This window comes from Panthera pardus, unplaced genomic scaffold (genome assembly GCF_024362965.1).
Source record: "Panthera pardus isolate Hobbes unplaced genomic scaffold, ASM2436296v1 HiC_scaffold_27, whole genome shotgun sequence".
In the NCBI taxonomy this organism is placed as follows: Eukaryota; Metazoa; Chordata; class Mammalia; order Carnivora; family Felidae; genus Panthera; species Panthera pardus.
Window position 1 is genome coordinate 106,532,571 of NW_026526843.1, and position 22,952 is coordinate 106,555,522.

The following is a 22,952-nucleotide window of genomic DNA, read 5'->3' on the forward strand; positions in this document are numbered from 1 at the left end:
GCTCTGATCTTTGTTATTTCCTGTCTTCTGCTGGTTTGGGGTTTTATTTGCTGTTCTTTTTCCAGCTCCTTAAGGCGTAAGGTTAGGTTGTGTATCTGAGATCTTTCTTCCTTCTTTATGAAGGCCTGGATTGCTATATACTTTCCTCTTATGACCGCCTTTGCTGCGTCCCAGAGGTTTGGGGCTTTGGTGTTATCATTTTTATTGGCTTCCATGTATTTTTTAATTTCCTCTTTAACTTTTTGGTTAGCCCATTCATTTTTTAGTAGGATGTTCTTCAGTCTCCGAGTATTTGTTACCTTGCCAAATTTTTCTTGTGGTTGATTTCGAGTTTCATAGTGTTGTGGTCTGAAAATATGCACGGCATAATCTCGATCTTTTTGTACTTGCTGAGGGCTGATTTGTGTCCCAGTATATGGTCTATTCTGGAGAATGTCCCATGTGCACTAGAGAAGAATGTATATTCTGCTGCTTTAGGATGAAATGTTCTCAATATATCTGTTAAGTCCCATCTGGTCCAATGTATCATTCAAAGCCATTGTTTCCTTGTTGAATTTTTGATTAGATGATCGGTCCATTGCTGTGAGTGGGGTGTTGAAGTCTCCTACTATTATGGTATTACTATTGATGAGTTTCTTTATGTTTGTGATTAATTGATTTATATATTTGGGTGCTTCCACTTTTGGCGCATAAATGTTTACAATTGTTAGGTCTTCTTGGTGGATAGACCCCTTGATTATAATATAATGCCCTTCTGCATCTCTTGATACAGTCTTTATTTTAAAGTCTAGATTGTCTGATATAAGTATTGCTACTCCGGCTTTCTTTTGTTGACCATTAGCATGATAGATGGTTCTCCATCCCCTTACTTTCAATCTGAAGGTGTCTTTAGGTCTAACGTGGGTCTCTTGTAAACAGCATATACATGGATCTTGTTTTCTTATCCATTCTGTTACCCTATGTCTTTTGATTGGAGCATTGAGTCTATTCACATTTAGAATACTGAAAGATAGGAATTTATTGCCATTATGATGCTTGTAGAGTTGGAGTTTCTGATGGTGTTCTCTGGTCCTTTCTAATCTTTGTTGCTTTTGGTATTTATTTGTTTGTTTATTTATTCATTCATTCATTCATTCATTCATTTATTTCATCTTTTCTCTCTTCAGAGAGTTCCCCCTTAAAATTTCTTGCAGGGCTGGTTTAGTGGTCACAAACTCCTTTAATTTTTGTTTGTCCTGGAAATTTTTATCTCTCATTCTATTTTGAATGACAGCCTTGCTGGATAAAGAATTCTTGGCTGCATATTTTTCTGATTCAGCACACTGAATATATGCTGCCACTCACTTCTGGCCTGCCAAGTTTCTGTGGATAGGTCTGGTGCAAACCTGATCTGTCTTCCCTTGTATGTTAGGGACTTTTTTCCCTTGCTGCTTTCATGATTCTCTCCTTGCCTGAGTATTTTGTGAATTTGACTATGATATGCTTTGCTGATGGTCGGTTTTTGTTGAATCTAATGGGAGTCCTCTGTGCTTCCTGGATTTTGATGTCTGTGTCTTTCCCCAAGTTAGGAAAGTTTTCGGCTGTGATCTGCTCACATAACCCTTCTACCCCTATTTCTCTCTCTTCCTCTTCTGGGACCCCTATGATTCTGATGTTGTTCCTTTTTAATGAGTCACTGATTTCTCTAATTCTTAAATCGTGCTCGTTTGCCTTGATCTCCCTCTTTTTTTCTGCTTCATTATACTCTATAAGTTTGTCCTCTATATCGCTGATTCTCTGTTCTGCCTCATCCATCCTTGCCGCCATGGCATCCATCCGTGATTGCAGCTCAGTTATAGCATTTTTAATTTCATTCTATTTTTCACTTCTTTTATCTCTCCAGAAAGAGATTCTAATCTATTTTTGACTCCAGCTAGTATTCTTATTATTGTGATTCTAAATTCTGGTTCAGACATCTTACTTGTATCTGTGTTGGTTAAATCCCTGGCTGTTGTTTCTTCGTTCTTTTCCTTTGGGGTGAATTCCTGCTGAATTCTGTGGTTCAGGTTGTGCAGATTGTTGTGTTAATCCTTCAGTCAGTTTTCTAGGTGTGTAGGATGGTTTAGTGTTGGTCTGGCTAGATTTCATGGATGCGAGGCATACAAAAAACTTCCATGCTGTTATACATATCTGTTTCTTTAGGTCGTCTATAATTTCTCTCAACAGTCTTTTGTAGTTTTCATTGCACAGGTATTTGACATATTTTGTAGTTCATATTTTATGCTATTTTAATCGGTAGTATTGTTGTTACAATATCTGATTTTTTATTATAGATGCATAGAGAAATATTGATTTTGTATATTGATCTTGTGTCCTGCAATCTTGCTAAACTCACTTTTAGTTCTGGTAGATTTTTCATCAATTCCATGATAAGTTCTACATTAGTAACCATATCTTCTGTGAATAAAGACAGTTCCTTATTTCATCCTTTACAGTCTCCAAACCTTCTATTTCTTTTTCTTGCCTAATGGTACTGGCTATAACATCTGGTACAGTATTGAATAGAACTGGTAAGAGCACATATCCTTGTCTTGTTCCTGAGTGTACGGTAATATATTCCGGCTTTTGCCATTAATATATCACTGTAGATTTTTTGCAGATGCCTTTTATGAAGTTGAGGAAGTTTCCTTCTTATATGTTTTGCAGTGAGTTTTCTTATCAGCAATATATGTTAGATTTATCAAATGCTTTTTCTGCACCTATTGAGTTTTTTTGGTTTATTTGTTTAGATTGTTTCATACAGCTGTAGTTTCACTGCCTGAAAATTACCCTCTCTTCCACCTATTATTCCTCATTCCCCTCCACCAAACCCCTTGCAACCACTGATCTTTTAACTGTCTCTATATTTATGCCTTTTCCAGAATGTCACACAGTTGGAAACAAATTATCTGTAGCCTCTACATACTGGCTTCTTTCACTTATCAAATATCAAATAAGGTTCCTCCATGTGCTTTCATGGCCTGATAGCTCATATCTTTTTAGTGCTGAGTATTATTCCATTGTAGGGCTGTACCAGAGTTTGTTTTTCCAGTCACATATTGAAGGATATATTGGTTTTTTCCAAGTTTTAACAATTACGAATAAATAACCTATATTTGTGCAGGTTATTGTGAACATAAATTGTCACCTAATTTGAATAATTACCAAAGATCATGAGTATTGGGTCATATGGAAATAGTATATTTAATTGTGTAAAAACTGCCACAATGGGGGTGCCTGAGTGGCTCAGTGGGTTAAGCCTCCGACTTCAGCTCAGGTCATGATCTCACTGTTGGTGGGTTCGGGCCCTGCATCGGGCTCTGTGCTGACAGCTCAGAGCCTGCTTCCGGTTCTGTATCTCCCTCTCTCTCTGCCCCTCCCCCACTCACACTCTGTCTCTCTCTGTCTCTTGAAAATAAATAAATGTTAAAAAAAAAATTAAAAAAAAAAACTGCCACACTATGCCATTTTTACATTCCTAAATAATTAATTCTTTTTTCTTCATACTGTGTCTGGTATTTCGTGTTGTCTGTGTTTTGGATTTTAGCCATTCTAATAAGTGTATAATGACATTTTGTTTTAATTTGTACTTTGTTTTGTTCACTGATACTTTCGTATTTAGATACGGTTTTCTTACTAGGTATCCAGTTTGGCATACATAGTACTACTTTAGTCTATGCCTTGGTGTCTTTCACCACTTTTGGGAAATGGTCAGCCACTACTAGCTAATAATTTCTGCCCATTTTCACTCTCCTTTCTTTTTGAGAGTCTAATTACCAGAGTTAGAGTTTTTCATTGTATCCCAAAAGTTTGTGTTTATTCCTACCATTTTCATTCTCTGTAATTAAAGTCTGGATATTTTTATTCTGATTCATATTCCAGTTAACCAATTCCATATGCTTTTGCATCTAGTCTCCACTTAAAACAATCCAGTGAGCTCTCAATTTTAATTATTTCTACTTTTATAATTTCCTTTCAGTTGTGTTTTTTTTTTTTTAGTGTCCATTTCTCAACCAAATATCTTTGTCTTTCCTTTCAATGCCTTTAACATATTAACTATTGTTATCTTGAAATTCTTTTTGGTTAGAAACTTAAGTGTATTGCAAATATTAAATATTCTGATACATGAAAATGCCTATCATGGTCCCCAGTACATAGTAAGTACTAGGTTATTGTTAGCTATTATTATAACCTTCTTCTTTTAAGCCGCTGTGAATGAAAGGCAGTTTTCTAGGTGCTGCATCATGGTATCTGTAGGAAATAAAGAACAAGATAGGGTCATTAAAAGTTATCAGCCTGCCTTATGAAATATAAAAACAAACCATTCATGAGGACTCATAGAAAAAAAACTTATATTTCATTGATCTAGAGAGTTGTATCTGTACACTTGTTTTTATAAGTTAGGCCACTTCTCTCTGAGGCTGTAGCATGGGTCATTTGATTCCCAATTTATATATTTACATATATGGGAAACGTGATACCAAATTAATTTCAAAATTTCTTATTACAATTGTTAAAACTTCACTTGCAAATATTTTATTTGCAAATGAAAATTGAGGATTTTGTGTATTTATATCCCTATTATTGTCTATGTTCAGACCTCATTGGTTTCTTTTTTAATTCTTCTTTTATCTTTTATCACTTTCAAAGGCCTGGACTTTTTTTTTAATTTTTTTTAATGTTTGTTTATTTTTGAGAGAGACAGAGACAGAATGAGAGTGGGTTGGGGCAGAGAGAGAGGGAGGCACAGATTCCGAAGCAGGCTCCAGGCTGTGAGTTGTCAGCACAGAGCCTGATGTGGGGCTCAAACTCACGATCTGTGAGATCATGACCTGAGCCAAAGTCAGACGCTCAACTGACTGAGCCACTCAGGCACCCTAAAGGCCTGGACTATTTAAATAAATATTTAAACTTATCTTGGAACCATTTTTAGATGTAAGATGTTCTGATTGCTATTGTGATTTCTTGCTGTTTTTCCACAACAGCTGTGCACTAGCACCCATATTTTTCCATGTATTTCATTGGTTCGAGGTATATCCTAAGAAATTGGCAGTCCTATTATTGCTGCATTATGATAGTGAAAGAAACAACTGCAACCTGAAAGTTTGAAATTAATTTGGTATCAAGTTTACCATATGTAAAATTCCTGAATGATAACTTCCTTATACGGCCCTCCTTTGGGTCTGGTTTTATTGTCTGCTTGTGCTGTTGGTTTTGGGACAGATTTTCCTTTGTGCATGGCTGGTTATTTTTAAAATAACTATTGAAAATTTTTATGAAAAAAAAATGAGATAAGTTGAGGTTCTGGATGATGTGATCTTCCTGCAGACACTGTTTACTTTTGCCTTGCAGGCAGGTGGGTAGTTTAAGGGCACTAGAAATCTCAGACAACAATTTGGCCATGAAATGATATTATCCAAAGGTAGGCTTTAGTCTCTCTGAAAGCCGGAACGGTCCATTAACACTTAATCTTAAAGTGCAATCCTTTAGAGTTATCTTTTGAGGTATAATAGATAGGTAACATCTTACTAGTTTCAAGTGTATAACATAATGACTTGGTATTTGTATATATTGCTAAAAGATCACCATGTTAAGTCCTGTTAACATCCCTCACCATAGTCATCAATTTTTTTTTCTTGTTATGAGTATTTTTAATACTGCCCTCTTAACAAGCAAATATGCAGTATATTATTATTAACTATAGTTATCCTGCTGTACATAACATCACCATGATTTATTTTATATCTGGACTGTGTACCTTTTGACCTCCTTCACCCATTTCACCCACCCCTACCCCCCACCTCTGGCAGCCACCAATCTGTTCTCTGTATCTATGAGCTTGGTTTTGTTTGTTATAAAGGGTCCACATATAAGTGAGATCATACAGCATTTTATTCTCTGACTTATTTCACTCAGCATAATGCCTTCAAAATCCATCCATGTTGTAAGCATTTTCATTTTCTTCAGATAAATACCCAGAAGTGAAGTTGCTGGATTCTATGGTAGTTCTATTTTTTATTTTTTGAACAGCCTGCATAATTTTCTCCATAGTATCTGCACCAATTTACATTCCCACCATGAGTACACAAAGGTTCCCTTTTCTCCAAACCCTCACACTTTTTATTTCTTGTCTTTTTGATAATAGCCATTCTAACAGATATGAGGTGTTATTTCATTGTGGTTTGACTTGAATTTCCCTGATGATTAGTGATGTTGAGCATCTTTTCATGTGCCTCTTGGTCATCTATATGTCTTCTTTGGCAAACTGGCTATTCAGATCCTCTACCCATTTTTAATGTGATTTTTGTTTCTGCAGTTCTTTTTATATTTTGGACATTAACCCCCTTATGAAATATATGATTGGCAAACATTTTCTCCCGTTAAGTAGGTTGTCTTTTCATTTTGTAGGTAATTTCCTTTAATGTACAGAAACTTTTTTGTTTGATGTAGTCTCAGTTCTATGGTTTTTGAACCGGCAACAAAAGCAAAAATAATCACCAAGACCAACGTCAAGGAGCTTACCACCTATTTCTTCTAAAAGTTTTATGGTTTGGGGGCACCTGGGTGGCTCAGTAGGTCAAGTGTCCAACTTCAGCTCAAGTCATGATCTCACAGTTCGTGAGTTCGAGCCCCTCTGTGCTGACAGCTCGGAGCCTGGAGCCTGCTTTGGATTCTGTGTCTCCCACCCCACCCCTCTCCCGCTCACACTCTGTCTCTCTGTCAAAAATAAACATTAAAAAATTATTTGAAAAATTTTAAAGCTTTATGGTTTCATGTTTTACCTTCAAGTCTTTAATCCATTTTGAGTTTATTTTTATGTGTCATGTAAGATAGTGGTCCAATTTCATTCTTTTGCCTGTGGCTGTCCAGTTTTCTTAGCACCATTTATTATAGAGTCTGTCCTTTCTCCATTGGGTATTCTTGGCTCCTTTGTCATAAAGTGATTGATCAAATATGCATGGGTTTTTTTCTAAGCTTTCCATTCTGCTCCATTGATTTCTGTGTCTGTCTTTATGCCGATACCATACTATTTTGATTACTATAGCTTCGTGATATAGAATGAAATCAGGGAGTGTGAATGCATCCAGCTTTGTTCCTGTCTCTCAAGATTGCTTTGGCTATGGGGGAGTCTACTGTGGTTCCACACAAATTTTAGGATGGTTTTATTTCTGTGATAAGTGCCATTGGAATTTTGTTCAGGATTACATTGAATCTGTAGATTACTTTGAGTAATATGGACATTTTAACAATATTAATTCTTCTAGTCCATGAGCATAGATATTTCTATTTATTTGTGTCTTCTTCAGTTTTTTCCATCAGTGTCTCACAGTTTTCAGTGTATAGGTCTTTAACTTCCTAGGCTACATTTTTTCCTGGGTATTGTATTTATTTATGCAGTGATGAATGGAATTGTCTTCTTAGTTTCTCTTTCTGCTTGTTTTTAGTGTATACAAACACAACACATTTTTGTATATTGATTTGTATCCTCCAAGTGTATGAATTTATTAGTTCTAACAGTCTTTTGGTGGGATCTTTAGTGCCTTCTCTCTATAATATCATCATTTGCCAAGAGTGACAGTTTACCTCTTCCTTTTCAATTTGAATGCCTTTTATTTCTTTTTCTTGCCTAATTACTCTGGCTAGGACTTCCAATACTATTTTTAAGTAAAATATGTGAGAATGGGCATTCTCATCTTGTTCTTGGTCTTAAAGGAAAATCTTTCAGCTTTTCCCTGTTTAATATACATTAGCCATGAGCTTGTTATATATGGCATTTATTATAAGGTACATTCCCTCTATTCCCACTTTTTTAGAGTTATTAAATCCATAATGGATTTTGAACTTTGTCAAATGTTTTTTCTGCATCTACTGAGATGGTTGTATGATTTTTATCCTTCATTTTTATAGTCTTTTTTTTTAAGTTTATTTAGTTTTGAGAGAGAGAGAATGAGTGCAAGCAGGGGAGGAGCAGAGGGAGACCAAGGATCCGAAGCAGGCTCTGCTTTGACCACCGAGAGCCTAAAGACAGAGAGCTGAGCTGAAGTCAGACGCTTAACCCACTGAGCCACCCAGGCACCCCTCCTTCGTTTTGTTAATGTGGTGTATCACGTTTACTGATTTGTGGATGTTGAACCATCCTTGCATCCCCAGAAAAAAATCTCACATGATCATGGCATATGATTCTTTTAATATATTGTTGAATTCAGCTTGCAGATATTTTGCTGAGGATTTTTGCATCTTTATGCATCAGGGATACTGACCTACAATTTTTTTTCCTTGTGATGTCTTTGTCTGATTGTGGTATCAGGGTAGTGCTGGCTTTGTAGAATGAGTTTCCTCCTCTTTTATTTTCCTTAAAGAGTTTGACAAGGAATGGTATTAAGTCTTTGAACATTTGGTATAATTCATCCATGAAGCCATCTAGTCCTGAACTTTAGTTTGGTGGAAGGTTTTTGGCTGCTGATTCAATTTCCTTATTATTTATTTGTTTTAGATTTTCGATTACTTCATGATTCAGTCTTAGAAGGTTATATATTTTTATGAATGTATGTGTTTCTTCTAGGTTGCTAATTTGTTGGTGCATAATTGTTCATTGTAGTCTCCTGCTCATTTTTATTTCTGTGGTATCAGTTGTAATGTCTCGTTAGCTTTTCTGATTTTAATTATTTGACTCTTCTTTTTTTCCTGGTGAGTGTAGCTAAAGGTTTGCCAATTTTGTTTTATCTTATCACAGAACGAGCCCTTGGTTTCATTGATCTAGTTTCTTTTTCGTGTGTGTGTGTGTGTGTGTGTGTGTGTGCACGCGCGCGTGCCTGTGTATGCTCTGGTCTTTGTTACTTCCTTCCCTCTACTAACTTTGGGCTTCATTTGTTCTTATTTTTCCAGTTTCTTGAGGTGTAAAGTTAGGTTGCTTGAGATTTTTCTTGTTTCTTGAGGTAGGCATTTAGTGCTATTAACTTCCCTCTTAGAAGTGCTTTTGTTCCATTTAATTTTTTTCATTTCTCTTTTGACTGCTTCATTTACCCATTTGTTGTTCCATTTCCATGTAAGTATCAGTTTTCCTCTCATAATTGATTTCTAGTTCATACCATTATAGAGAAGATGCTTGGTACTATTTCAATTCTCTTAAATTTATTAAGACTTGCTCTGTGGCCTAACATATGATCTATATTCAAGAATGTTCCCTGTGCACTTGACAAGAATGTGTATTCTGGTGCTTCTGAAAGGAATGTTCTGTATAAATCTGTTAAGTCCACTTGGTCTAACATGTCATTTAAGTCCAGTGTTTCCTTATTGATTTTCTGTCTGGATGATGTATCCATTGATGCAAGTAGGGCCTTAAAGTTCCCTGCTATTAATATATTGCTGTCTCTTTCTTTCCATCAGTTAATATTTGCTTTCTAAATTTAGGTGTCTTTAGAATTCTACCAGAAATCTCAAAGTATACATTAAGACTCCTCCCCCTTGGTGGTCCTTGACTTAAATTTTCATCCCAGGATGTCTCTGAGTCTATTGAAATCTCTGCCCTACTTATTAGCCTCTCAGCCACTGTTTTTGGAATTGACAGACCCATTGAGATGAAAAGCAGTGCCAAATGCCAGGCTCCTTCTCTGACTTTTCTTCTCTGTAGGATCTTAATGCCACTAATCTAATGTCTTTACCTTGATAGCTCCCCTATACCTTCAAATAGAGGGTTTTAATATTTTGTTCAGATTTTCTAGTTGTTCTCATTGAGAAAGTTGTTGCATTGCCAGAAGTTGAAATTCTTGTCAGTCTTTGCATGATACACATAGGCTTAAATGACACTTATTGAGTGCTTCCTATATGCTAGGTGCTAAACAAAAGAATGATACATGTTTCATCTCACAATCCTCATAGTAACTCTGGATTCCAGAATTCCCACTTTACAAACAAAGGTAAAGACTTTGCCTAAGGATATATACCTAGGAATTTGGATACGTGGAATTTTATACATTTAGTTCTATCTTTGTCCCCAGTTCTTATGCTTAGGTATCTGTAGTTACTCACAATAAATAAGACAAGTTTGTTTTTCTCTTCATATACTAAATGCAGCTGTAATCACAGGTAATAAAGCTTTTATGAAAACATTTTTATGAAAACATTTCAATTTCATATAATTTTTTCACTTGTCATGAAATATTCTTTTGGACAGTTTTTTAACCATTTAAAAATGTAAAAACCAGTCTTAGCCCATGGGACATAAAAAACAGGAGCGGACATTTGGGCATTTGGTACTACCTTTGGGCCATAGGCTGTCATGTGCCAACTACTACTCTAGATGTAGGTCTGTATAAACATATCAAGAATGTATAGATGAATATGAGCATGAGAGCTTGAGCCGTTCTGGAAAAGCTGGAGGCCAAATAGACCTGACATTCATGTGTCGAAGATTTATTTCAGGCTTTTCTGCAATTGTAGGGAAAAGTAAAAAGAGCCAATGTTCCATGGTGACTGGGTGACACTGGTCAGTCACAGGAATGTATATTGTTATTTTCACACTGTGATTTACCATGAAAGTAAATAATGCTCTGGGATTGTTAGCATTAGACCACTGTATAAGCATTTAACATTTTCCTCCCACTGTGCTCTTTATTTACCTGAAAGTTTTTCTGCACACAGTGGTGACAGTAGTAATTTGGGACTTGAGGGAGATGGCACTAAATGCAGGCAGCTTGTGCATGGAATCTCTTAAATGAACTTTCCTCACCAGCCCATCTCCAAGGCACTTCTTTTATGAACATGTTTTTTTCTGTGGCTTGGAGGGATTCATGGCAGTGACAATCATAATAAGACTTGGCACTTATACAGTGTTTTCTCTTTTCAAAGTGCTTTTCTCTAAAAAGAACCTAAAGGGTACATTTCAAGTCCATCTTCTTTTCACAGCAGTAGGAACCACGATTTTTACTAACTCCAGACATCACTGTAGCCTTTTGAAAGCATGCCGTAGGTCTACTACCAGAAAACCCTATAACCAGCTTTTTTTCTTTTGAAAACTATATTTTACCTTTTTAATTTTGTCTTTTCTGTTCTTCCATTACACAAATTGCAACTTATTATATAAATGAAAGTCTATTCACTGGGACCTTTGTATAACTTGACTTACTTGAATAGTGACATTAACAGAAATATTGGGTATCTGCTTAATCTGGATTGTTGTTCCATTTATGATAATCACTAGAGGAATAAGAAGGAATTAGATAAGAACTTTCTTAGGGAGGGGGTTGGGTGGCTCAGTCGTTAAACATCTGACTTCGGCTCAGGTCATGATCTCATGGTTGTTGAGTTGGAGTCCTAGAGCCGATGAGATTGAGCCCCCTTTGGTGAGCGTGAGCCCTGCTTCTTTCTCTCCCTCCCTCCTTTCTGCCCCTCTTGGGATTCTTTCTCTCTCTTCCCCTCACTCACTTGTGCCCTCTCTCGCTCTCTCTCTCAAAAAAAAACTAAATAAAAAGAACTTTCTCAGGGAACTCACAGTCTTGTGGGAGACACAGACTGGGAGAAAATGTCCCATTTCTGTCCCTGATAGCTGACTCCTTCTGCTAATACACTCCTACAGGCAACAGGTTCCAGCCCCTGACAATAGGGCTTATTCCAAGAATTACCTGAGGTAATGCCCCGCTTTCTTGAAGTGGATTTCTCTTCTCTCTGGCACCAAATCCCTACTGTGATCAACATCTTACCTTTTAGCTTTAACCATATCCTTTGATTTGACCTCTCTGGGGTACTAGACTCAACTTCCTATTTAACTCAGGTATTCATCCTTGTTGGTTTCAGCCCTGCTGAAGTCTCAGGGAAAATAATTTCTCCATTTGTCCTGTACCCAAAGGACTGTGATAGCATGGCTGACCTTTGGCCTGGGGGAGAATTTTCTGGACATACAGCACAAAATGGGGAGAATATAATTTTTTTGGTCTGTTTTGCCAGATCCAGATATATAGGAATTTATATATATATATAGGATTTTTTTTCCTGTAAGTATAGTTCGAAATCTTGCATTCTCTAGTTTGCTGTTCCATTAATATTTTCATCACTTGCTACATTAAATTTTTGAAATCTCATTCCCTTAATCTTTGAGTAGATGCCTGTTCTCATGCATCAAGCTCAGGAAGGTTCCCACATCTGTAAAGCTGTATTTTCTTCCATAGACACAGCCTACTTTTGATTAAGCTGAGTAGAATAGCTGAGCCAATGAATAGAGCATCCAAAAGGATAATAACAGTGAGGTGTTCTCTTTGTGGGACTACATCAATTCAAGCAGGAAAATCGATGCACCTGGGGGGAAAGTACAATACTATTCCAGCATCATTAATGCTCAGGAGGCAACAAAAAATCACACGGAGAAAAATTCACTCAACTTTGACCATGCAGAGAAACAACAGGAGAGGTGGCTAAACTTCCACTCAGTCACTAAGAAGAGAATGTCCATTTGAGAGGCATTGCCAGGTGTACTTTTAGTAACTCTGGTTACCTAAAGAAAAGCCATATATTTAAATTACTAGTGGCTTCTAAATGTCTTTGCCAATTTTGTTTTTCATCACACTTACTTTAGAAGGAAGGCTAGCTAGTGGTATTTTCCTTGCTTTCCTGGTAACAAAGCTTGAAAGATGGTGGGTTCAGGAAGGACAAAGTTGCGTCATTAAAGCCAAAAATAGACCTTGTTAAAGTGAAGAGTTCCGCTTAGCTGCTTTGCTCACTGAGCTGTGCAATTTCGGTTACACAAATCTTTAGACTTTGAAGGTCTCCCTATTCTTAAAACTACTAAAAGAAACCGCCTTGAAAGCAAATAATCCCTGTCTGGTCTCCCCCATGTTAAATGTAAAATCCAGAGGGAGTTTGGAAGAATTTTGGAGAATTCAGCGTCCCTCAGTAATGTGCAAAGTCCTCCAAGAAAGGAGAAGTCTTTGTATTTCACCTTGTATTAGTCATCCTTGCTACAATGATGGTAAGTAACGAATAGATGCAAAATTCTGTGTCCTAAAGCAGACCTGTAGATTGGCTGTAGTTCAGCTAGGGTAGGATGGACCCCAGCCTCAAGATGTATCTCTATCTTGGTTTCAGGCCTATTCCCACATCTCCACATTCTCTTTAGAACAGTGGTTACCCAGGGTAGGCTGTTCTCATAGCAGTCACAGGAACACAAGAGGGTAAACCCAACCTTGTGAGCAAATTTAAAGCCCATGCTTATGTCATAGATGTTAACATTTCATTGGCCAAGCACAAAGTCAGTCAGTGAGGAAATATACTTAGCTCACCACGAAGCCAGGGCAAGCATGTGTATATATAAAGAAGGAAATTAAGTATTATAAACTGTGCCCTATGTTAACCAACCCCTAAATGGAAGGGATTTTCTCCGGTTGGAACTAGAAGATTGCTTTAGTAATAGGGAATGTGTCTCTTTTGCTCATTCAGGAAAAAATACCTAGTTGCTCACCTGAGTAGCCTTATTCCATCTATTAAGGTTAATGAGGACTGACTGCTTTCCTGAATCTTTACATAATTGTGTTAAGTTAGAAAGAAAGGAAACATGTTCTTCTGTGTCCTCTAAAAAGCCTCAAGCTGTGCTGTCTGATATAGTAGCCACTAGTCATTTCTGGATACCTGAATTTGAAGTATTTAAAATGAAATAAAATTCAATATTCAGCCCCTCAATCACACTAGCCCCATTTTAAAAAAGCCCGTAGTCTCATGTGGCTTGTGGCTACCACACTGGGTGGTGTAGCTCTATTACCCCACTTATTGCCTTCATAGCACAAATCACACTCTAAAATCATCTTATATATTTGTATACCCGTTTACTTTCTCTTTCTCCCCATCTCTCCCTTTCTGCCTCTCCCTCCCTCTCTTTTTCCCTGTCTCTCTTTTTTCCTCTGTCTGTCTTCTCCTCTCTCCCTACCTCTCCCTCTTTCTGTGATAGACTGAACAATTACCCCCTAGATATATACTCAGTATAGCTCCCCGAACATGTAAATGTTACTTTACATGAAAAAATGAGACTTTGCAGATGTGATTCAGTTAAGGATATTAATTTGGGGACATTATCCTGGATTATCTAGGTGGCCCCACTATAATCACAAGGGTACCCATAATAGGGAGGCTAGAGGGCGTCAGACAGAAGGTGAAGTGATGATAGAAGCAGACAAAGAAAGTCAAGGTGTTCTGTTTCTGGCTTTGAAGATAAATAAAAAGGTATGTAAGCCATAGAGTACAGACAACCTTTAATAGACTCTTCCCAGGAGCCTGCCTAAGGAACAAAGGTCTGTGGACCCATTGTAGACTTCCGAGTTCCGACCTCCATCATTTAATAAGTCTGTGTTGCTTTAAGCCACTAAGTGTGTGGTAACTTGTTACAGCAATAATAGGAAACTCATTCACTTCCCATCAGCATGTAAGATCTATATGGGAGGGACCTTTTTTTTTTTTCATTCACTACTATATCTATAGCACCAAGCATAGTGCCTGTCAAAGAGGTAGCACTTATGGGGCGCCTGGCTGGCTCAGTTAGTTAAGTGTCTGACTCCTGATTTCAGCTCAAGTCATGAGTTCACAGTTCTTGGGATCAAGCCCTACATGGAGCTCTGCACTGACAGCATGGAGCCTGCTTGGGATTCCCTCCCTCCCTCCCTCTCTCTCTCTCTCTCTCCTGTGTGTGTGTGTGTGTGTGTGTCCCTCCCCCACTAGCGCCTTTTTCTCAAAATGAATAAACATTAAAAAAAGGTGGTACCCCAATTGAGAATTAATCATATAGATAAAAGGCTAACATAAGCTCAAAAAGCCCTTGTAATATAAGACACCTTATATGATCATGTGCCACATATCCACATCTCCACCATTGGAGGTCATCATTTTTTCCATCTTATTTCCAGAAAATCACTAGTGGGAGACATTGGATCAGAAGAGAATATATTGAATAAGAAGCCATCAAAATTAATTTATCAGTTAAACGAATAGCAGAACACATCTGTGCAAAACAAAGAATAGTGAAGTTTCTGAAACATAAGAGAGAGGGAGGAAGAGGAATCTAGGAAGAGTTGGCGAAATGCTTTGTAATAGGCACATCAGTAACAATTAGAAGGTGTCATGCACTTTGAAGCTGCAATTCACCTTCATACTGTCTTAGCTCATTCGAACTTCAACCACACATGTTAAACGAACAGGCAGATGTCAATCCTGTCAGTTTACAGAACTGAAGCTCAGCACAGAATGGCCAAAATCACAGTTCATATGACCCTCATCTACAGAATCAAATATGTTTCAGAACTTAGAAATAGCCTTCCACTGAAGAGCAGCCTGCCTATAGTGGGGTATTGTGAAGCAAAGACCCATATTGTTTTGAGCAAAATATAAAGTGTAGTGCATATATTTAACCAACAAAAATAAATGGTTATATTTTAAATAGATAAGTCACTACATCATAGCCTTGATTTTGCTTCTTATCCTGAGAGGCCTAAAATATTTCCTGTCTTTCCCTTTAAGTAAAAGTTTGCCAGTTCCTTTTCTAGATGAAAAGTGAGCCACAGGTACTGGCTCTTTTTCTCTCAGCCCTACCAGAGAAACGAAGAGTGAAGGCCTGTATCTGTACGTTACTCTTTGATTTTCTATCTACTTCTCTATGATTCGGCTCCTTCTTCCTTCATACAGGGAAAGCTTTTCATCTCTCTTTATGGAGGGACAAAAAGATAAGGAACTGTTTGTATTTTTTATGGCTGTATAATGAGTCACTACAAACTTAGTTTCAAAAACATCATTCATCTATCACCATCATCTCATAGTTATAGAGGTTGATTAGACTAAGCTAGGTCATTCTTACTAGAGGTCTCTCAATCTGATGTAGCTGTGGCTAAATCCATATTGGAAGCATCCTGTGAAATGTCTAGCACTTAAACTGGAAGACTTAAACAGCTTAGCAGTGGAATAGTTGGGACATCTCTTCTCTTTGTGTACTCTCTCCAGCATTGTGGCTTCTGGTAGCTATGCTTCTTACATGGTTTCTCAGTGTTCCAAAGGTATGAGTCCAGAGAGAGAGCAGGCCTGGTGGAAATTGTACTGCCTTTTTGTCCTTTACAACCTAGCCTTAGTAGTCATGTAATATTTTCTGTTGCTGCCATATCAAATTCCCACAGATGTAGTGGTTTCAAGATCACATGTCTATTATTTCACAGTATGGTAGGTCCAATATCCAGGTATGTATGGCTGGTTCCTCTTCTTTCAAGTCCCATCAGCAATGTATGACAGTTCTGATTTCTCTGCATCCTCACCAACACATGGACTTTCTGGGTATTATTTTTATTTTTATTTTTTAGTTTATTCATTTATCTTGAGAGAGAAAGAGCGCGCGCAAACATGAGTGGGGTGGAGGCAGACAGAGAGGGAGAGAGAATTCCAAGCAGGCTCCACACTGTCAGCACAGAGTCCAATGTGGGGCTCAATCCCACAAACCGTGAGATCATGACCTGAGCCAAGATCAAGAGTCAGATGCTCAACCGACTGAGCTACCCAGGTGCCCCTCTGGATTTTTTTTTTTTTTATCATTGCAGTTATCCTCATGAATGTGAAGTAGTTTCCCATTGTAGTTTGGATTTGCATTTCCCTAATGACTAATTACGATAAGCATCTTTTCATGTGCTTTTTTTTTCTATCTGTATATCTCCTTCGGAAAAGAGTTCTTTATATATTCTGGATCCTAGATCTGTATCAAATAAATGATCTGCAAATATTCTCTCTCACTCTATGGGTTGTATTTTCACTTTTTTTCCAGCTTTATTCAGATATATTTGATATGTAACATTGTGTAAGTATAAGGTATATGATCTGATAATTTGATACATACATGTATTTTGTGAAGTGATTACCACAATAACGTTAAACACATCTATCACCTCACACAGCTACCTTTTTGGTATGTGTGGTGAGAATATTTAATATATACTCTCTTAGCAACTTTCAAGTATACAATATTGTTAACTATAGTTATCATGTACGTTATATCCCAGAACTCATTCATCTTATAACTGGAAGTTTGTACTCTGTGACTACCTTCATCCATTTCCTTTGTCCATTTATCTCTTGATAGAAACTTAGACTGTTTCCATGTCTTGGTTATTGTAAATAATACTGCAGTCAACATAGGAATGTCAGGTATATGTTGACATCGTGATTGTTTCCTTTTGATATATACCCAGAAGTAGAATTGCTAGATAATGTGTTAGTTCTATTTTTAATTTATTGAGGAACCTCCATACTGTCTCCATAGTGGCCTTACCAATTTACAGTTCTACCAACTGTTCGCAGGGTTCCCTTTTCTCCATATTCTCACCAAAATTTGCTACTACTGGTTTTGTTGATAATAGCCATTTTAACAGATGTGCAGTGATAGCTCATTGTGGTCTTGATTTGCATTTCCCTGATGATTTAGTGATGTTGAACATATTTTCATGTACTGTTGACCATTTGAATATCTTCTTTGGAAAAATGTCTCCTCAGGTACTCTTCCCATTTTTAATTGGATTATTTTTTGCTCTAGAGTTAATAGGAGTTCTTAGTATATTTTGGACATAAACCCCTGATGACATAGATGGTTTGCAAATTATTTTCTCCTATTTCATAGGTTGATTTTTCATTTTGTTGTGGTTTTTTGATGTGCAAAAACTTTGTAGTCTGATGTAGTCATGCTTGTTTATTTTTTGTTTTGTTGCTTGTGCTTTAGGTGTCAGATCAAAAAAAAAAACCATTGCCAAGACCCGTGCCAGGGAGTTTTCCTATGTTTTCTTCAGTATTTTCATGATTTCAGGTCTTACATTTCAGTCTCTAATCCACTTTGAGTTAATTTTTTGTGCCCAGCTTATGATAGGGGTCCGGTTTCATTCTTTTATGTGTGGATATTCAGTTTTCCCAGAACCATTTATTGAAGAGAGACTCTTTCCCTCTTGAGTATTTTTAGCTCCCTTGTCAAATATTAATTGACCTTATGTGTGTGGGTTTATTTCTGAGCTCTCAGTTTTGTTCCATTGGTCTTTTTTTTTAATGTTAGTACCATATGTACTATATTGATTACTATTGGTTTATAGTATACTTGAAATCAGGAAGTGTGATGTCTTTAACTTTTTTGCTCCTTCTCAGGATTTCTTTGGCCATTCAGGGTCTTTTCTGATTCCATACAAATTTTGGGATTTTTTTTCCTATTTTTGTAAAATATGCCATTGGAGGGGTACCTGAGTGGCTCAGTTGGTTGAGCATCTCAGAGTCATGGGATTGAGCCCCACATCAGGTTCTGTGCTGAGTGTGGAGCCTGCTTAAGATTCTCTCTCTCCTCCTCTGCCTCTCTCTTCTGCTTGAGCCCTTTCTCTCTCTCTCTTCTCTCTCTCTCTCTCCAATAAAAAGAAATGACATTGGAATTTTGATAGGGTTGCACTGAATTTATAGATGGCTTTGCGTAGTATTGACATTTTAACAATATTAAGTTTCTGATCCATGAACACTGGATGTCTTCCCATTTGTGTCTTTTTAAGTGTTTTGTCATGTTTTTTATGCTAATAGCTTTTTCACTTTCTGGAAGCACAGAGCTTTATTTTTAATAAAGTCCAATTTGTCTGTTTTTCCTTTGGTTGCTTGGGCTTTGATGTCATATCTAAAATATGGTTGCCTAATCCAAGGTAATGAAGATTCATGTTTTAAGAGTTTTATAGTTTTACCTCTTACATTTAAGTCTTTGATCATTTGAGTAAATTACTGTATATGGTATGCATTAAGGATCTAACTTCATTTTTTTTTGCCTATTTATATTCAGTTATTCCATCAACATTTGTTGAAAGACCACTTTTCCCCAGTGAATGGTCTTGGGGTGTCCTCATCAAAAATCACTTGACCATAAATGTATGGGTTTATTTCTGGGTTCTATTGATCTATATCATTATGTCAAATCTACTGTCTTTATGGTAGGTTTGTAGTAGATTGGAAATTTTGAGTCCTCCAACATTGTTCTCTTTCAAGATTGTTTTTTAGCTTATCTAGGTTCCTTACATTTCCTTGTGAATCTCAAGATTTATCAATTTATGCAAAAAATAAAATAGTGGTTGGAATTTTGATAGGTATCAAATCTGTAGGTCAATATTGGGAGTATTGCCATCTGAACAATATTAAGTTTCCCATTTTGTGAAATTAATAAGCTATTTTAAGGCATCATTTTACAGGGTGCTGAACGGTGTATTTAGGACTCCAGAATATTCTAATCATAAATTGGGGTCCCTTTTTTTCTATAGTTAACTGCATATTCCGTTGCTATGAATGCAGAAAGACTTTATAGTGTAGTGGCTGCTTAATTGGTGGAGTAACGTAAAATGGAAAAGTTTCATGTATTGGTGATGGGGATGCAACATAGAACAACCAGTATGGAGGTGAAATTTTACAAGTTATCACAGGTATTTTTTTCTCCACTCAGGCCAGGACAGCAAGCTTCTTTCTGTCTCCTTCTTCCCAATCCTTTAACTGAGAAGGTAGTCCTTTCAGAGTCCTAAGCTGATGAAATACGTATGTGTATTTCAATTCCATCTGTCATCTTATAAAAGCCTACAGCCTTGTCTGTTATCCCCAGGAAGGTACTAAGAACCAATCTGCTAGGTTACTAAGACTAGCATTCATCCCGTCTTTGTCTAGGGCACCTTCAGTTCAGGTACTTCGACTCTGGTTTTCAATTTTCTTTTAGGTTTCTCCCCCTTGATGATTTCCCCTATTTTTCTATAAGCTCAAATATCCAATTAAAAGAATATTGCCTCCCCCTTTCCTAACATTTTTAAATGCTTTATGGCAGTATGATTTTTCTAGTTACCTAGTACAACAAAAAATTGCCTAAAATAGTCTTAAATATAGGCAGGTATTAGATTGTATACATAAGCACAATAAATCTGAATGACAGATTTCATTTTTCCTATGCTTTTATTTCCTATTTTTTCCCACACTTGTTTTGGAAAGGTATATACAGACCTTACTTTGGTCCACCATAATAAATTCTAACCGTGGCCTCTTGCCTATTTAACAAAGAGGTCAGTGAATTGGTAAAATGTATTGTTTTTCCTATAAAATTTTCTGGTACTAACTCCTTTTGGCCATGTGTGTATTTTCAGTGGAAAATGACAGGGTTTTTAACCCAAAACTCTGATGATAGTAATAAAAAATTGGATTAAAAACATATTAAATGTTTCAATTAAAAACTACATGGAAGTTCTTCTGCTTAAAGTTCCTTTTCCCAACTGGCTTTCAAAACAGAGATACCACAGGGGAAATGAAGGACACTATTTAAAGAAGAGCAGAGTCCCTAAGACAGATCTCATCCATTTTACATAAAATGGTCAATCAGTAAAGGTGAAATTGAGCTTAGCAGAGACACAAATAATTAAGAATTTGGCTTCATCTCCTTAGCTTTTGTTCATACTCATAATAAAAATACATTTTCTACTTGAATTACTTTTTTAAAACCACTTCTAAAGATAGTTATGAATTTTTAAGTTTTTTAAATTGCAATTAGTTAACATACAGGGTTAAATTAGTTTCAGGTGTACCATATAGTGACTCAACAATTCTAATATATTACTCAGTGCTCATCATGATAGGTGTACTTTTAATTCCATTCCCCTATTTCACCCATCTCCACCAGTAACTTAATTCTATTTTTAGAGCTCCGTGATAACCACAGATTTCCAGTCTATCAAAATGGGCAGCCAGTTTTTAGCATTTTTTTTAAATGCCAGCTTAGAAAAATAAACATCTTAAACGTAAAAATGAGAATGCAGAAGATGTCAGTCAAGAAGAGCCATGAATGGGGTGCCTGGGTGGTTCAGTCTGGTAAATGTTTGACCCTTGATCTCTGCTCAGGTTTTGATCTCAGGGTCATGTTCAAGACCTGTGTTGGGCTCTGCTCCAGGCCTGATGCCTGCTCTGAAACAAAAGAGAAGAATCGTGAATAAACACATTGCTAGGCATTCACCAGTGTTGGCACTTCTTCACCTTTGATCTAGTTACCTTCAAAGGTAGAAGACAAAACTGTAAAGTTATCCAGTCAACAAATGAAAATTCAGCAAGTTTTTGATCCACTATTCCAGTTTTATTCTAAATTATTGGTTGTAGTTTTATGTAGTAGAGTCTCCAATACAAATCCAAGTAAGTTAACATCAGTTGAATTAATAAAGTGATAGGAATAACGGTATGATTTATAATATTCATGTATCCCCCCAACCTGTCATCTTACTATCACTGGCAATAATTTTTGTCCAAAGATATTTACATAGCTTTACTAAAAAAAAAAAAAATTTAAGCCACACCATATGTATCCAGTAGCACAAAAGGGATATCTTAAATTGTGGTACACCTAAAGACAAAAGGTTATGCAGTCGTTAAAGTTATATACATGCAGAATGAGGAAATGTGTTTTTATAATTTTATGTAAAAATGCAGAGGAGTCAGTTTTCCTAGGTATCTTCCATGTCTACAGGAGATATACGTGTGAAAAAAAGTTACATTTGTTTTCTCTTGTTAATATTTTTATTGCAAGGAAGTTTCAACAAAGAATATAGAAGGGTAGAGGGAGAATTGAGACACCATACTCCAAAGCCTACACATAGGATCCTAAAAAACTAGCAGAAGTTGGTGAAAGGTAAGATCTCTTACCAAAGTATGGTTTTCCCAGATCTTTCTCTCTAGGGCCCAGACAAGAGTGGAAGGTAAAAATTTCACCTTGTCCCTTTTTTTCCAAATTTAGATTAGCAAGAGCGAATATTCGCATGAACTATTTCTTGGGTATAACAATTCTAGTAAAAACTTACTGTCAGTATGCTTACTTTTTATTGATCCTTTTCCTCCCAGAGAGGGTCATTGTTTTGTGTCTTTTGTATCATTTGTCATAAGGAGGAGGTTTTCCTTTCATCTTGTTCTATGTCTTCAGAACTTGACTTTATCATCAGTCTGGTCTCTGCTAACCAGAGAGTGAATGTACCAGCATGCTTCTGGTGAACAGCCGAACAGATTGTGGACCCTAGAAGCAGCAGCATCTTTGAGCACGCCAGTTCAGAGGGGAGGTTGTCAAAAGGGGTCCCGGTCCATAAGGGACCTTTTGTCATCTCAACCTTCATTATCTCATAGTGTTGGAAAAGTCGCATTCCAGTAGCACCTGCCTTGTGTCAGTGATTAGAAGGTCTGTGACTAGAGGCTTCTCATATGCTTGGGTTGGGTGGGGGAACCGGAGATGCCATTTGCATTACCCCATTCATAGTGCCTGGACAATGAAAGTCTTTGGTTTCTTAGGCCAACTCTGGGAGTGAACTTTTTCCATCTTGTGAGAGCTGCCTATTTTGTACTTTCTGGGGACTCCTCTTGCATTGATGGTTAAGCCATACAAAGGCTTACTGGTTTGAGATACTGTTGAGATTAATAAGATCCTACTCATCCATGGCCACACAATAGATCCCTTGAATTGGCAAAGCTTCTATATTTGAAAACATTTTAGAGACCTGTCATCCCAAACAATTTTCTTATTGATACCCTTGGAAACACCAACTTGAAAAGTGGACACAAAGGTCTATAATGCCTAGCCTTAGGGACTCTTGTAACAAGATGAAGTTACAAAGCCTTTTTCCCCCTCCATTTTCAGAGGAGACAACCAAATTTAGAGAAGATTTAGAAAGAATAGTGGATATGAGCAGCCCCACTCACAGGGCCCTTAACTGGCTGCTGCGAGGTGTTCTTCCCGCCCAGAACCTCCCTTACAGAGGCAACAGATGATAACCAAAATTTCTCCCAGGGCCTCCTGAAAACTCTCAGGAATTGTCCAGATAGAGGCCAATGTTAAGGAGCTGATAAAATCAATAGGAAAGGCTTTTCCCTATAAGGTGAATTGCTCTAATGTTGGATTCTACACTAAGAAGAGCATT